The sequence below is a fragment of the Euprymna scolopes genome, chromosome 32 (genome assembly GCF_053919585.1).
Source record: "Euprymna scolopes isolate OS-2025 chromosome 32, ASM5391958v1, whole genome shotgun sequence".
Lineage (NCBI taxonomy): Eukaryota > Metazoa > Mollusca > Cephalopoda > Sepiida > Sepiolidae > Euprymna > Euprymna scolopes.
The window spans coordinates 60,501,535-60,519,242 of record NC_136513.1 but is presented as its reverse complement, the minus strand read 5'-3'; the positions used below and the strand labels follow the sequence as shown (position 1 = coordinate 60,519,242).

At 36.3% G+C, this 17,708-nt stretch overlaps 1 protein-coding gene and 1 pseudogene across 4 annotated transcripts in view; one reads left to right on the top strand and one right to left on the bottom strand.

The window, feature by feature from the left end:
• LOC145256383 (uncharacterized) overlaps window positions 1–17,708 on the top strand; it is a 1,175,042-nt gene that overhangs the window by 1,115,494 nt on the left and 41,840 nt on the right. The window lies entirely within an intron of this gene.
• Window positions 3,144–3,259, bottom strand: LOC145256624 (U2 spliceosomal RNA; annotated as a pseudogene).

Below are 17,708 nucleotides of genomic sequence, written 5' to 3'. Positions count from 1 at the left end.
AGGAAACAAGCTTAGTCTTAGCAGCATTGAATGAGACCAACCATTTTTGTCCTCATTCCACTACGGATTGGAGGTCATCCTCTAGTGTTTCTGCCATTTTCTTGGATATGTGTTCATTTGTTTTCCCCTCATATCTGTTATAGAGAGTGGTGTCATCGGCAAATATACCCATCTCCGAAACAATATTATCAGGGAGGTCGTTTATGAATATCAGGATCAATAGAGGTCCAAGGATAGACCCCTGAGGCACTCCCGCATTTATGTCATATTGTTTGGATGTACGTCCGTCGGGGACAACTTTGATTTTTCTATTACTTAAGAAGGATTTAATTACGTTATGAATTCTTTCAGTGATTCGATATGATCTAATTTTCCTTAGAAGACCATCGTGCCATACCCTGTCAAAAGCCTTAGATATATCAAGGGCCACCGCTCTACCCTCCCCTGTTTTATCCAATGAACGGTATATACGTTCAGAAACTACAGTTAAGATATCTGCTGTTGAACGGGCTTGCCTGAATCCATATTGTTTGTCAGTCAGGAGTTTAGCAGCTGTTAGGTGCTGGACAAGGACTTGATTAACTAAGGACTCAAATATTTTGGCGAAAAGCGGGAGGAGGCTAATGGGGCGATAATTTAGTGGGTCAGTTCTTTCACCAGAATTCTTGAAGACTGGTACCACAGAGGCGGTTTTCCAGCAGTCGGGAAAACAAGATTCGTTAAAGCATTTATTGTAAAGTTTGGACAGAACTGGAGCAACCTCAACAGAGCATTTTTTTAATAGCACAGCCGGGATGAGATCTGGTCCACATGCTTTTGAGGTGTCTAGGTTTTTTATAATAGCATGTACCTGAGAAGGGGTGATTTTCAAATCGTCAAGTGTGGCGTCTGTTCGCAGAGGAAAATCAGGGAGTGAGTGGTGTACAGAGTTCAGTGTGGAGTTTGAGGCAAACCGACTGGCAAGCAGATTAGTCTTGTCAGTTGCCGTGCAAGCAACCTCATGATTGTTTGTTAGTGGGGGAATAATTGACTGTCCATTATTAACTACGCTGTTGTAGATTTTCCAAAAATCCCGGGTTCCTAATTTCTGTGCTTCGATGCGCTTTCTGGTGGTTTGAGAGTAATCTGTCTTAGCTGTCTCTATCACTCTCTTACAATTATTTCTAGCTTCTATGAACTTCTGTTTATTTGAGCTGGACTTATGTCGGTTGAATCTGCGGAACGCATGCTGCCTTTGACAAATGGCAGCTGCACAAGCAGAAGTAAACCATTGGGGGGAGTGGGGCTTGCTATAGTATTTCCGTGCGGGAACATGTGCTTCAATAGTAGTTTTGAACCATTCAGTTGTCTCATTTGCACACTGTTCTGCTGGAAGAGTAAAGATATTTTGCCATGGGGCATCTCTGATGAGCTCCCTTATGGCTTCCCAATCAGCCTTTTTGTAATACCTCGTTGTTTTGAGTAGTGGATCTTCAGTTTTAGGGCGAGAATTTAGGCTGATTTCTACCATTATCACAGTGTGATCAGCATTCCCGAGTGGGCTGTGGGCATTATTATATTATATATCATTACAAACACACCAATCAAGTAACTCACATTTCATCATTTTTCATAATTCTTGGATATGTTACTAATTCAACAATAATGTTCATAACGTTAACTGACTATGTCGCTCCACCTTACTGAAATACTTACTTCGATATATTTCCTGGACTGATTATTTCATTACAAACAAACCCACTGCTAAAAATATGCATGAAATAATGTAATGTCTAAATAGTAAACTGTTTCAGCCATTTCCGGTACTGACTTTATATTCCCAATCCACTGCTAAAAATATACATGAAATAATGTAATGTCTAAATAGTAAACTGTTTCAGCCATTTCCGGGACTGATTTTATACTCCCAACCCACTGCTAAAAATATACATGAAATAATGTAATGTCTAAATAGTAAACTGTTTCAGCCCTTGTAATTGTCTGTATTTTTGAGTGACATATGGCCGAGTGGTCCTAGACGTTGTATCAAAGTTTACCCAAAGGTGCTGAGTTCAATCCTGAACGAAGGCAGTGAAAAAGTAACATTAAAAACAGAGAATCAGCAACTATGTCCCAAAGCCTAGCTGGAGTCTGAACACGGTACCCCGTAATAATAATAAAGGGTTGGGTTCGAGACTCCTAACAAACGGTTCCCCAGTTCGATACAAAACACCTGACGAAGGCCGGAGGGCAAAACGGCCGAAACGTTGTGACAAAAACAACCAAGATGAGGAAGTCGGTCCGACAATCTCAATCAATGTTTCAGCCATTTCTGGAACTGACTTATAATCCCCACACCACTGCTAAAAATATACATGAAATAAAATAATGTATACATCGTAAACTGTTGCAGCCATTTCCGGAACCGACTTCATATTTCCCACCCCAATGTTAAAAATATACATTAAATAAAGCAATGTGTAATGCGTAAACGGTTTCACCCATTTTCGGGACAGATTAATTATCCCCCACCCCACTGTTAAAAATATACATGAAATAAAGTAATTTTTAACTCGTAAACGGTTTGAATAATATCCGGGACTGACTTCATATCCCGTACCCCACTGCTTAAAATATACTTGAAATAAAGTAATGCTTAAATCACAAACTGTTTCAGCAGCTTTTCGAAAGTAATGCATAAAAAACATTAACACAGTTAGAGATTAGGCAACCATTGCTTCAACATGAATTTCTGGGTGTACTATCAGTTTCAGCATTTCTATGACTGAAATCCCCCCATTTTTTGGTCTTGGTTAATGGAGAAGAAATCCTTAATTACTGATACAATTCTTATTTTTTTATTTACCAGAGATCCCCTTTTGGGGAGCTGGTTTCCCCCTAAATTTTTAACCGACCTCATGTCCAATTCCGCCCTTGTGGGGAGGCAAGTAAACAAAAAAAATAATCAGAACGGACATATTCCAGGGCATTTTATAATTAACCAGGAGTAAAACTTCCAGGGCATTTTGTAATTAAATCAGAAATAACTTTTCCCAGTTACTTTTTTAATATTAAAACTTTGTTACATTAAACATAGTACCTATTCACAATGCCTCCCCACGGGACAGATGTAGAGACCAGGGTCGTTTTTTTTAACGTGGAGAAAAAATTGTCTTAGTCGTAAAGGATTTCTCTTCCACTGAGAGAGAAGAAATCGAAATGTAGCACCTGAAGAACAGATACTAAACTTTGATCTTAGCCAAAAGGCCAAGAAAGACAACTCATTTTTATTAGCTTTGCCTCAACAGCGACACCAATTTTTTTTTAAAATATTTATAGGTGACAAGGTTTATTTGGAATATTCCACTTTTTGGAATATTCCACTTTCCTTTTTTAGGGATGCACAGCATGATAACGGACGGAGCGATAAGCGTAATAATAATAATAATAATAATAATAATAATAATAATAATAATAATAATAATGATGATGATGATGATGATGACGACGACGACGACGACGACGACGACGACGACGACGACGACGACGACGACGACGACGACGACGACAATAGAAACAGCAAACTATCAGGTATGTTTATTTTTTTTTTAGTAAAATGTATTACATTACAATAATTTCCTCCTAAATTCAGGTTATAAGGATAACAATTAATGTTATGGATGATGTGCAAACACCCAATGGATGATTTATTAACTCATACTATAGTCGAACATGGTTAATGTAATCAATAAAATCACAAACTAACAATAACAGCCGCAATGTGAGTAAGGCTTATTGTGCTAACATTTACGTGAATATTACTCTTAAATATGCCTATCCTACGAGTAAACACATCATTTCGTAACTATTTTGTAATAGAATTTATATTTTAATTGCATTATTTCTCACAGAATTATAGCAAACTAAACCACGGCCTAATTAAATATAGATTCAGGACGGTTCAAAGGACCCGGGTGCAGGTATTCAATGTACCTATGCAAATATGGAAAAAATAATCCCAGTGCGGTCGAAAAACCGGCATGCACTTGGGCAGCTACACTGTGGCCATGAGGCTTAAGAAAGAAGGCTTCCAAGCAATACCAGCATAGCAACTATTACGGTGGTGGTGGAGGGACGTCGTTCGCACTGCTGGTTCTGTCAAAAGCAGGGTCACATCGCCAAGAGCTGCCCTCAAAGGTCAACTCCTACTCGAGTGACACTAAAGGCGGTCCCAACCTCTGAGACAGCACCAGTGTCCAAACAGGCTGTCACAACTCCTGCAACCGGAGCACCAACCCCAGCACCGAGGAAACCCAAAACTACGCAGGAGGCCAAGGGGGAGGAGTGGATCACGGTAATGAGGTGGAAACGGAAGCCCACAATCCCATCTGCCACCGTCCCACCACCAACCCAACAACCGAGGCAGCAACAACAACAGCAACCTCCGCAACAGCCGCAGCAACAGCCACAACAGCAGACACAGCGGCAGCAGCCAAACCAGCCGTTAAACCAGCCGCAGCAACAACATCAGCTGCCGCGGCCAATTCCACAACCAATGCCACGAAAACAGCGGCAACAACAAAATCATCATCAGCAGCAGCAACAGCCAGAACAGGAGCAGCAGCAACAAAAACGGCTGCAGCAACCAGAACAGCAACAGCATCAACCAGAGAAACAGCAATTAGAGGAGCAGCAACAACCAACGGTCCCCACACCAATTGAGACGGGGACCAAGCGCAGAAAACACTGCTCCTCTGAGGATGAATCTGCTAGCGAGAGGGAGAGGAACTAAACCTCACCACTCCCCGGTTCATTCAAAAGAATAAAAAAGAAAAGCAAAAAAAGGAAAGGGGCAGAAAAAGCAGCCCCCACTCCCTGTGAGCATACACCACCTCTAACAACAACACAACCCACTTCCACCCCCAAACCACATACTGCACCAACACTAGACACCGCACCAACACCAACACCAACATCAGAAACCGCACCAATACCAGACACCGCACCAACACCAACACCAACACCAGACACCGCACCAACACCAGACACCGCACCAACACCAACACCAGACACCACACAGACACTCGTCCCCACACCAATGCAAATTGAGCCGCCATCCCAGAAAGAAAGGAATGAACCCGGGAGGGGGAGAGACCCTTCAGATTCTTCCACTTACGGACTCACTCCAACAGGGACCCTCGCCCTCAAAACGAGGGAGGAACTTTGTTTTGTAGACCCCCAGTCTGTGGCAATGGACTTACCACACCGGCAGAGAAAAAATTTAAAACCTCTGCTGGACTGCCAACAGATAGGGGGAAAAGACATTAATGTCCCCTCTAATTTCCCGGACGCCCCACGGCTAACAACTTTCGTCAGGCTTCCTGAGGCCTGCAAGACGAACGTGTGGACAATGCTGGAGGCCGCTGAAGGGGCTGGTCCGGGAATTGAACTGATTAGGAAAAATGATCCTTCCCTTGAGGAACTTGCAAAACAATGCAAGGGAAGGGTCCCAGTGTTGGTCCATCCGTCACTTTATAGGGCCCTTAAATTGACTCACCCTTTGGATGTTGGCGGCATTGTGAGAGAAGGTCAGGATATGAAACACCTGACCACCTTGAGCATTGCACACAACATCGGTGTCCTTTCCCCAGCTGACTTCGGAGCTGAGTGTAACACACCTTAAGGTAGGTACCATGGCTTTGAATTTGGCTAGTCTGAATGCGAGGAGCTTGAGATCATCGGGCCAGGCGGTTCGCCTCCGGCACGACCTCTTGTCCCTGGGAGTGGATGTGGCTGCGATTCAGGAGACACATTTCGTTTCTTCTGTTGACTGTCATGTGCTGGCCCGAGACTTTGAGGTTTTCTCAGCATATGGCAGCCCGCAGGGGAAGGGAGTCTCCTTGCTAGTTAAACGTACCCTTTCCGCGACGGTCGACGTTGTCCATAGAGATGCGGAGGGCAGGCTGGTCGTGGCAGATGTTGCCGTAAAAGATTCTGTGTTTCGGGTGATTGTGGTTCATGCGCCCAGCACCGCTCGTGAGAGGGTCTCATTCTTCAGTCAGCTTGACGCATTTGTAGATTGTCGGAAGCGGGTAGTGCTAATGGGGGATTGGAATGCCATCTTAGACCCCGACATAAATAAGGTAGGAGGCGGAGCTAGAGGGTCAGAGAGTTGCGAGTCCAGCCTGGCTGATCTGATGGCTAGATGCGGACTGGTCGACAGGTTTTGGGTCGAGCATCCAGGGCAGGAAATGTGGACGTGGACCAATAGCGTTTCCTCCTATCCAAATACCTATTTGGACAGGATGATAGTTAGGAGAGGCAAAGTAGACTTCCTATCCTGTCCCACGTTCACTTGGCTAGGCCAGACGGACCATAAATTAGTTATGGCCCGGCTGAAGCTAGGAAATAGGCCTAAGTTAGCAGGGTACTGGAAGTTAAACACCTCCCTTCTGGAGATACAAGACTTCCAAGATCAGTTAAGAGAATTGATTAAAAAGGCACTAGTGGGGGCGGTTACCGGGAGTAAGTGGTGGTTAGGTCTCAAAGCCAAGATCAGAAGCTTCTCCGTCAAGTATGCCCAGCGCCTCGCACTAGATAAGGCCAAGACGAAGAAGCAGCTAGAGCAGAAACTAGCCCAGGCTACGGGGGAGGATGATAGGGTTAGTCAGGAACTAGCTAAGCAGGACCTTCTACGCGAGACTAGCGAGCGTTACGAAGGCCAAGTAGTTAGAGCTAGGCTTAGAAAGATAGGCAACAAAGCAGTCAATTCTGATGCAGACGTGCGCCGTGAGATTTCTAGGCGTGGCTCGGACAAATAAATTGCGAAAGTCAGACATTCAGATGGACGCACCCTGGAATCGACTCGGGAGATCTGCGAGGGGGTTCGAGAACATTTCGAGGAGCGTTTTACGCAGCAGCCCAATCTTCCAGTCCTTGAGTTTAGCAACTATTTGGCCGACTCTCCCCGCCTCGAGGCAGCTAGAGCAGCTAGTTGCGAGGGCCGGGTGATGGAGCGGGAGGTCTTTACTGCGCTGAAGCAGGTCAGCTGCGACAGATCGCCAGGACTTGATGTTCTGCCATACGAACTGTACTTGAGGCTGTCGCCCATGTTTCTGCCTCTTCTGACGGATATGTTCAACCATTGGTTTGCTCAGGGTTCCATCCCAGGGCAGGTAACCAAGGGAGTGATCACATTGCTGAAGAAAGGTGACGGGCATGGAGGGGAAGAGTTAGACAACTACAGGCCCATAACTCTGCTAAACACAGAGTTGAAGATTTTGGCCAAGGTCCTGTCGAATAGGCTGCAGGTTGTTATCGACGAGTTTGTTGAACAGGAACAGAACTACGCTGTGAAGGGGAGATCGATTCCGAACAACTTGCACCTGATCCACACGATCCTAGGGGGGGGGAATAGATGACGATACGGAAGCCGCGCTGATCAACTTAGATCAGTCCAAAGCTTTCGATAGGGTCGACCATCATTTCCTGGCATCTGTCTTAGAGGCCGCCGGTTTTAAACCGGACTTTTGCAAGTGAATCTCCATAATGTAACGACAGCCTATGGCTGTCGTGCAAGTCAACGGAAAGCGCTCGAAACCCTTTGTTATCTCTCGGTCGGTTCGTCAGGGTTGTCCGCTGTCGCCCCTGATTTATGTCCTGGCTTTGGAGCCTCTGCTCCGCAAGCTGAGACATGGGGAGGCAAATTCGGCCCTGCGCGGAATGGCTCTGCCTGGTGGATCAGCTGCCAAGGTATCCGCGTTCGCCGATGATGTCACGTCTGGCTTCAGAGACATTGAGGTCGTGTCGGAGGCACTCGCACAGTACGAAAGAATCACGGGGGCCAAGATAAACCGCAGCAAGTCGGTAGGACTGCGGTTGGGCGCCTGGAGTGGCAACGCAAACCTCCCGGCGCCCTTCAGCTGGACAGATGGCCCGGTCCGGATCCTCGGTGTGTGGTTCGGACCGGGTCTCCAGCTTGACAAGAATTGGTTGGAGGTACGGTCAAAGGTGGAAGCTGCAGTCAAATCGTGGCTTCCTAGGAAACTTTCCTTAAAGGGTAGAGCTGAGGCGTGCGCCACTTACGTCTTTCCTCTCATCCTTTACCGACTGGCCATACTTCCCCTGCCTGTACAACACCTAAAAGCTATTGTCGAACTCTTGTTTGCGCGTTTGGGGTAGCAGCAGAGTGAGATCCGCTCCGCATGGAGCTGGGCGCCAGGTTCGAGTCATCTGAACAATTCGGAGTTCTCTCTGACCTGGCGATTGGCCCGAAATGCACTTCCACTCAACAACATACAATGCAGTTCCGGGTTTTTGGAGTCGCCTGATTGTCCCTGTTGTGGGACAACGGCCGTAGAAACTACTGATCACGCTTTCTTCGATTGCCGTGAACTCCGCCAGTACTGGTTGTATGTCAGCGAGGTGATGGCTCGCATCGATCCTGAGCATCCTCGCCCAATTACTGTATCCAATGTTGTGGACAACGTGAGGCCGCCGTGGGACCGGGAAAGACAAATGGTCTACGTTACGATCCTGGCCGTGGCGAGAATGGTGATTTGGACGTCGCGTCTGCAAGGTTGCCGGGGGGTGTTGTCTTTTTCTGATCAAGATCTGATCGCTTTCTTTAAACACCAACTACGGGTGAAGATCAGATGTGATAGAAGAAGGCTGCATCGCACGGCATTTGACAGAAGATGGATACATGTGGCAAGTCTGTGTGTACGAAGAGGAGCCAAATTTGAATACGTGTTCCCCAGCTAGGTGTGGAACGCGCAGTTCTGTAAAGTAAAATTAAACAAGTAGCCTCTCAGCTAGCTGAGTGTGTGTTCCATCCCTCCCCGATTAGGAAGCCTCCAAGATCCCCATCCCCTCTTACCTGCAATTTTTGTTTTCACCCCTTCCTCTAAATTTTACCCATCTTGGAGAGAAAGAAATACAAACTAACCCCCATCCCTTAAACCCACAAAATTTTCTTTTCTCCATTCACCCCATCTAGAGGGCATCCCCACCTAGACACTTACCCGCAGAAGCGAGGTTCCTTTTACAAACCTAGTGGAACGGGCAGTCTATCAACTAGACGGGGTTGGGAGGGTCCTACTAATCACTTTTTGTTTTTTCTTCCACCCCCGCCCTCGACACAAATGAATTATTGTACCACTTTATTGTTATCTTTTTTGTTTTTACACGTCAATAAAAAATGTTTTAAAAACTGGGAGTTAAGTAGGACGTCCCCCAATATGAAAGGGTGAATGCGGTATTATAGTGAAATAAGATACTAGCTGAGAGAAACTTTTGATTTTGTTTAGTTCTGGAGTGACAAGGATGACCAACGACCCCCACAATCCCCCCTTTTGAGTTGGCCATGTGCCTAAGTTTTTTGTTCATCGTTGATTTTGACTGTATTTTTAACATGAATAAAAGATTTAATATCTCAAAGTGTAGTATCTGTTCTTCAGATACTGCACTTCTATTTCTTGTTCTCTTTCGGTGGAGGAGAAATCCTTCACGACTGAGACAATTTTTATTTTTGTACCTTTTCTCCACGTTAAAAAACGACCCTGGTGTCTAACTCTGTCCCGTGGGGAGGCATAGTAAATAGGTACCTATATTAGACACCACCGGATATTAAGCTCCGATTACCCTTTATCCTATCCCTGTAAGCTTTTTGGTCAATATATCTCTTACACCTAATCCGTGTTCTGCGGGTTCCTTCCGTGGTCCCAAAAGTGGGTCCACATCAGTGGCAACGGAAGGATTCGAGAAACGCACTCATGCCGAAACCCCAATGCCTGATCAGATTCAAACTGATAGCGACAGAAATATTCACGAAATTTCATTGAGAATTTCGTCTTCACCACATCAGTAGCGACGGCAGTATTGAAGAAGAAATTAAGTTTGCATTAAAGGTTACATATTAAGGGTTACATACAAAATAATATGCTGAATGTGTAGGATTAAGGGTTACATACAAAATAATATTCCTATTATTAACATTAGTGACAAACAAGCGGTTCGACACCTACGGAATATTTAAATAATGATTAAATAATAATCTTAATTTGAAATCTGTCTAAATAATATAACGGTCAACCAAAGTATCGGGGACGATTAATAACACAGAAACCGATAAACTTAAGATTATTATGTATTATTATTGAATATATAGTATTATTATTGAATATATAGTATCATTATTAAATATATAGTATTATTATGAAATATAAAGTATTATTATAAAATATATTGTATTATTATTAAATATATATTATTATTATTAATATGTAGTATTATTATTTAATATAAACTATTATTTTTAAATATATAATATTATTGTTAAATATATAGTAATATTATTAAATATATTATGTTATTAGTAAATTTAAAGTTTAATTATGAAATATAAAGTATTATTATTAAGTATAAAGTATTATTATTTAATGTAAAGTATTATTATTTAATCTAACGTATTGCTATTTAGTATATAGTATTGTTAATACATATAAAATATTATTCTTAAATATTCAGTATTATTATTAAATATATAATATTCTTATTAAATGTATAGTATTATTATTAATATATATTTTTATTATTTAATATATAGTTTTATTATGAAATATAAAGTACTATTATTAAATATTAAGTAATATTATTAAATATAAAGTATTATTATTAAATATAATGTATTATTATTCAATATAAAGTATTATTATTTAATATATAGTATTATTAATAAATATATAATTCTATTATTAAATATAAAGTATTATTATTAAATGTATTGTATTATGCTACGATTTATATTATTATTATTATTATTATTATTATTATTATTATTATTATTATTATTATTAAATATAAGGTATTATTAAATATATAGCATTATTATTACATATATTCTATTATTATACTATATGTAGTATTAGTATTATTAAATATAACGTATTAATATTAAATATATAGTATTATTATTAAGTATATAGTATAATTATTAAATATATAGTATAATTATTTAATATAAAGTATTATTGTTTAATATAAAGTATTGTTATTAAATATAAAGTAATTTTATTAAATATAAAGTATTATTTAATATAAAGTATTATGAATAATATTATAATTAAATATAAATATTATGATTAAATATATAGTATAATTATTAAATATAAAGTATTGTTATTTAATATAATGTATTATTAATTAATATAAATTATTATTATTAAATATATAGTATTATTATTAAGTATAAAGTATTATTATTAAATATAAAGTATTATTATGTAGTATATAGTATTATAATTAAATATAAAGTATTATTATTAAATATATAGTATTATTATTTAATATCAAGTATTATTATTGAATATAAATCAATGAATTTAAATTGGTTACCATCCACTTGAATAGAAACTAAACTGTCTTGCTGTTTTGTCTTATCGTTATTTATCTCTCCAATAACGTCACTATTTGTACTTCGTACAGATGAATACGAAAGGTTAATAATTGATACGAATCGTTAATAATTAATACGAAAGGTTAATAATTAGCGATTTTGAGTGATAAATGTTTACTTTTCAGCGTGTGTAAAAGGAAGGCTAATGTTCTATCCGCCTTATCCTGCTTAAGACAACTATATTGTTTTTAACTTTGACTCTATAAAAGCAACTTTTGCCGGATAAATCCAAATTGAAAGTATGCTACAAAAAGACGGTATATATTAAATGAAAACTCTGTAGACCTAGTATTAAGCGTGTTATTAGGAAGGGCTTTTTCGCACACATAATGACAAAAGTAAGTTTTTAATATAAATGTAATGAATATCTATGTAATTAATATTTCAATGTCATAGTGAGAAAAAACTCAACTTTATAAGTATACAGATTGTATGCACGTTAACCAATGAAAAAAAAGGTTAATAATTAAATCAAAGAATCCGATCGTTGATTTAGCTCGATTAAAAGCTAATACAATATAAAATAATTATAAGCTATATTATCCACTAGAGAGTTAACATATTGTGCCTGATGATTTAACTTGACTAAATATATTTGCATTATATATATATATATATATATATATATATATATATATATATATATATATATATATATATATATATGTGTGTGTGTGTGTATATATTGTAAATAAATTTTAAATGGTGCTAAATGAATAAATTAATAGGTCATGAACTTAACACATATAAACTTAAATAATTATAGCCTAATAGGAGAAATAGAAGTAGTTTTGGTTTTAATAATCGTTATGGGTAATAAAATTACACCGAGTAATTTCGATAACACATGAATGATACAAAATCTAACATTAAGTAACTGCAAGATATTGCGACAAACAGAATAGGCTGGATTAAAATAAATTTAATCAAAATATAATGTTCAAGAAAACTAAGTCAGAAATTAATCTGAGATTGTTATAGAGAAGATAATGTTAGAATTATAAGTTTAAAATTAAACGCAAGTAATTAATAGATATTAAAGTCAAAGAGTTTTAAAATGAATGCCGAAAGTCTCGAGAAAGTCGTGAATTGATAAAGATTGAATTAATACAGTTATTTCTCTTAGAACGTAAAGATTTTATGAATGATAAGGAAGAGGAAGATACAAACATTAAAATAAAATACTTAAATAATGATTAGAAGTAAAAAGTTACATTTTAAATTTAAATTATTGACATAACAAGTATGGGACGAAGATAAGTTTTAATTATTACTAGTTAAATTAACCCTTAAATTACAGTTACTTCTTAAGAAATAAAATGTTAAGTAAAATTAATTATGAAATCGTAAAAAGAAAACAAAGTTGATACGAAACTATCGTAGATAGAGGAGGATATATTTGGAACATCTAAGTAAAAACTAGAATTTGAAGGTGTTATTTAGTATTTAGAAAATAAATCAGTATATAACCTGGGAACGAAAAATGATTACTAAAAATATACAGAGGCTTAATCAATATAAAAAAAAGTAGATTGGTTAACATATTCAAAAAGGAGAAATACGAAAATGGGGCGATTACTAAGGCTATCGAAAAACATATGAGAGTGGGGTGAAAATAGGTTCAACTGCTTATTCTCTTAAACTAGAGATCATGAATGTATTCATATAAGTATTAATAGTGTATTTGCCGTCTAAAGAGGAGGTATTTTGGAATATTTTTGTATGATATAATATTTAAAAATTGTCCAAATGGTTACAAAACAATTGTAACGCATATGAAAATACACATAATGTTTTCATTTTATATTTTGTTGTCTGGATTTTCGCGAAAAGATTATATGCATGCTCGATTACGAAGAATGATAAGAATGAAGCTTAAATAAGGGAGTCAATTAATTTTAACTTTGCTTTTATTGGCGTATGAACATTATCAACAGTTTTTTGTTAAGAAATAAAAGTAATAAGCAGTATATATGTTTTTTCGTAGATAAGCACAATTTCAGCGTCCACGGCAATACATTTGATTTGTAGACAATGGTGCCTATTGAATTGAACATTAAACAAAACATATTAATTTCCTCGGTTCTACTAGTACTTATATATATATATATATATATATATATATATATATATATATATATATAAATTCGTGTTCCTGTCTGTTTGTTCATTTGTTTGTTCGCAATTTGATTGATATATACAAAAGGTCCATTACTTTAATGTGTCATTTAGTCCTATATATAGTATGATTCGTGTAAAATAGACGATTGAGAGATTACGTAATTTGCATAAAAATCGGTAGTTGTTGTTTATAGTGAGATAATTGTTTTAAGTGTTCTATTTAAAGTTATTATTTAAATTTGATTTATATTGATAACATGTTGAATTTTATTTATTTTTACCAACATCGATTTTTTTATAAAACAGTATGAGTTTTGAGTTATTTCCGTTTCTCTTTTTGTTTTTGTTTCCTTTTTGACAGATAATCAAACTAAAAATAATTCACACGAACTTTCAAGCATTATTTTTGGAATCAGTGTAAATAAAATAATTTCCGTGATTTCGCAATTAACGTTTTCCCCCAGTGGACTTTTATTTAAAAATAAATAAAACAATCCAATTCAACTATGATTCTTATTTAAACCAAAAACAACAAAAAAAACTTCCATTTACGTTTTTTACCAGTTTTTTTTCTTCACATTTTTTTGACATCATAACTACTAATTTTTTTTTTTTTGATAACACAATAAGTCATAACTCATCATTTTCATAAAATAAAAACGTGTCTTTCGGTTTACACAAATTCTATTTTGGTATTTTTGAAACCGAATTATTTACAGTTTGTTTTTGTTGCAACAAACCGTATTAAGAAATCTTTCTAGACTGGTCAATATTCTTAGTATAGCAGGTGTAGCAAAACCGAACTTCATGTCGACCCAGGCAATGCTGGGTATCCATGCTAAAAAAAAGAAAATGCTATATCAATTTACGCGATCTTTAGAATATGACATCTTTGTTCCATGATGAGTACGTGCGGCATAAATATTTTTCTGTATTTTTGTTTTTGTAAAATAAATATGTACCAAACTTTTAATCTTGGTGTTTTTCACCGTTTTAAAAAAACAATTTCCCCTTTTCCTCATTCTTATTTAGATGCTTTTAATATATCTATATATATTAATCCGTATTCCTTTCTGTTTGTTGGTTTGTTTGTTCCCAATTTGATTAATATATACAAAAGGTCCGTTAGTTTATTATTTCATTTATTTCTATATATAGTATGATTCTTTAAAAAATATACGACTAAGAGGTCACCTCATTTGTTTATTATATTAAGGAAAATCAATTGTACTAACAGCTATATCTTACTTCACACATATATATATATATATATATATATATATATATATATATATATTCGGTACATTTTTACATTACGTTCAACTCATTGTTCACATTCGACATGTCAACTTTTATGGGTTTTCAGGTATACTCATAAGGTTAGGTGTTTATTCCGAAAGCCGTTCTTAACATAGGCAGGTTGGGATATGTCTATTCCGAAAACCGTTCTAAACATTGGGAGGTTGGGGTGTTTATTCGTTGTAAACGTGCACAACAACCAATAAAATAAATCTTTAATGTAAACGGTGAGTTAGACTTTTGTAAAAAAAAAATACCAAAAAGGTATACCAAATTGATTTTTTCGTTTAAAAATAATACAATTTTTTTAAATAAAATAAATCTTTCGTTTTTATATATAAAAAGTATGATTGTTGAATGTCATTCTTTCGATTACATTCGTTTTTTTAGGTACAATTTAAAAAAAATTAAAACAGAACGAAATTTAAATTTCTGCTTCATTTTTACAACAACCATAGAACACCGCATACTCCGCAAGTTACAAATCAATAATAATCAATAATAAAATATGAAAGAAGGCTAAATTCCACTTTTTAAAACACTTTTTCATGTTTATATCATCGATTACTTAAGTTTCAAACTATAAAAAGATTGAAAATCATTTTTATAACTTCACGTGGGTGTACATTATACCTTTATACTTTTGTTGAACATGAAATTCATTGAAAACTCAACCCCCACGTGAAAAGTTATAAAAAATCTTTTTCAAATTTTTGATATTATAATCTATGACTTCAGTAATCGATGATATTAACAAGAAAACAGGAAAAATAAAGTGAAAATTGGTGGAAATCTCGCCAACGTCCCCCTAAAAAAACAAACAAACAAACAAACAAACAAGCAAAACTAAAAGAACCTCTCCCAAATACACTTGCAATAATTTGATTTCGTGTTTTATTTCAGTGTTTCCAATAAGGGGGATCGATTTACTAGGACTTTGTATTACAAACTAAGCATCACTTAAAAATCTTTAACTATTGAATTTTTCGCATTTTGGTTAAATTTGTTAGTTTGCAATCGCTGATAATTCATTCCAAATTTTTTTTTAAAAAGACAAAATTACAAAGAATAGCACGGTAGTTGCAGAATTTTATGCGATTCCTCGAGACAATTATGGTTAAGAATCGACCGGCAATCACCTGATTAAGCCGAGCGTTCTTCAAATGTTGATATACTAAATCGAAATTTTTGCATAATTAATTGATGATGGGGTATTTTTTCTGTTCATTTTCTTAGCAAAAATAATTTGCAGATTCTCTTAAAAAAACAACAACTTTTGTGTACTTTCACTTAACAATTTACAGTTTTCATAAAAAGAAATCGTCTTTTCTCATAATAAAAAATTCTGTTTGCAATTTTCTTCATAAAAACAACAAAAAATGTAAGTTTTCTTGAAAAAAAATTTCGCCTGACAATTTACAGTAAAAAATTAATCTTTTCTTGAAAAAAAAATCAACTTCGTTTGAAAAATAATTGCAAAAAATAAAAATAAATAAACAACACAAAATACGACTTTTCTCGAGGAATATATAACTCATTTTCCCCTCTGATATTGAGTTTACTACTCCCATTGATATTAACCGATTTTGGCAGTGAATTATCACCAGAAAAATATAGGAATCTACGATTATCGAGGAAATGGAGAGGCAACAGGCCTATAACACACCTCAGATATTGTGCTGTAGTTTGTGCATGAAATGTCCCGATTTTTAATCCTTAATATTGCCTCTCCACTTCCTCGCTAATCGTAGATTCCTATATTTTTCTGGTGAGAATTCACTGCCAAAATCGGTTAATATCAATGGGAGTAGTAAACTCTTTTCTCTCTAGTAAATTCCTCCTACCCCCGCCACGACTTACACCGTTGCAGGATCGTTCACAGGGACAGTTACGAAGGAACACCGGTGTGGATTTTCTCTAGTTGTTTAAAAAAACTGGAATTACATTTTAACGTTCCTTTTCGTTCTATGCTTTATACTGGGTGAAACGCACCATGAATTTAACTGATTTGAAGGGTTATTTATGTTATTTTTATTTCGAACCGATTCGAAGGTTTATTTATGCCATTTTTTATTCTTTGTTTTTCGCGTTATTTCGTTTTGTAATTGATTAAAAAAACTTGAATGGAATTTTACTTAACCGAATCGAAGGATTATTTATGCCTTGTTTTTTCGTTTTATTTCGTTTTATGGTTGATTAAAAAAAACTGGAAAAGAAATTTTAATTAACCGAATCGAAGGGTTATTTATGCCATTTCTTTCGCTTTTCGCTGTGTTTTTTTTTTTGGTTTCATCATCAATTTTCCCCTGCTTTTTGCTTTTTGGTTTTCCGATTTTTTTAAAAAAAACAAGTTTTACGTTTGTTCGTTGTTTTTTTTTTGTTTTACCCATTTTTATATGAAGTTTAACAGATTTTTTTGTAAATATTTAACCAGGTTTATTACTTTACTCCCCCCTACACACACCTACAAGCAACCGGGCAACGCCGGGTACCCCGCTAGTATGTATATATATATATATATATATATATATATATATATATATATAGTAAATTTACAGTACGTTTTTGTTATTTTTTATTTTATTGTATTTCTATTTTTCCAGTTTGTTTGTTTTGAAATTTGTCTGAGTCTGTTATCTTGCTCGGCTTCTCTGGTGAGTGCCGGTCGATCCCGAACCTTAATTGACGAAAAACTCCCAAGGTACTGGGTCAAATTATTCAAGAGTACCAGAAATATGTACGAGGTGTTCAGTGTACAGGTCTGCCGATAAAAACGGTGCTTCTTCAATATTGTAGTGAAAAGTTGATATTTAATTTAAAAGAACATTAAAACATTTTTTGTCAATAAGCAATG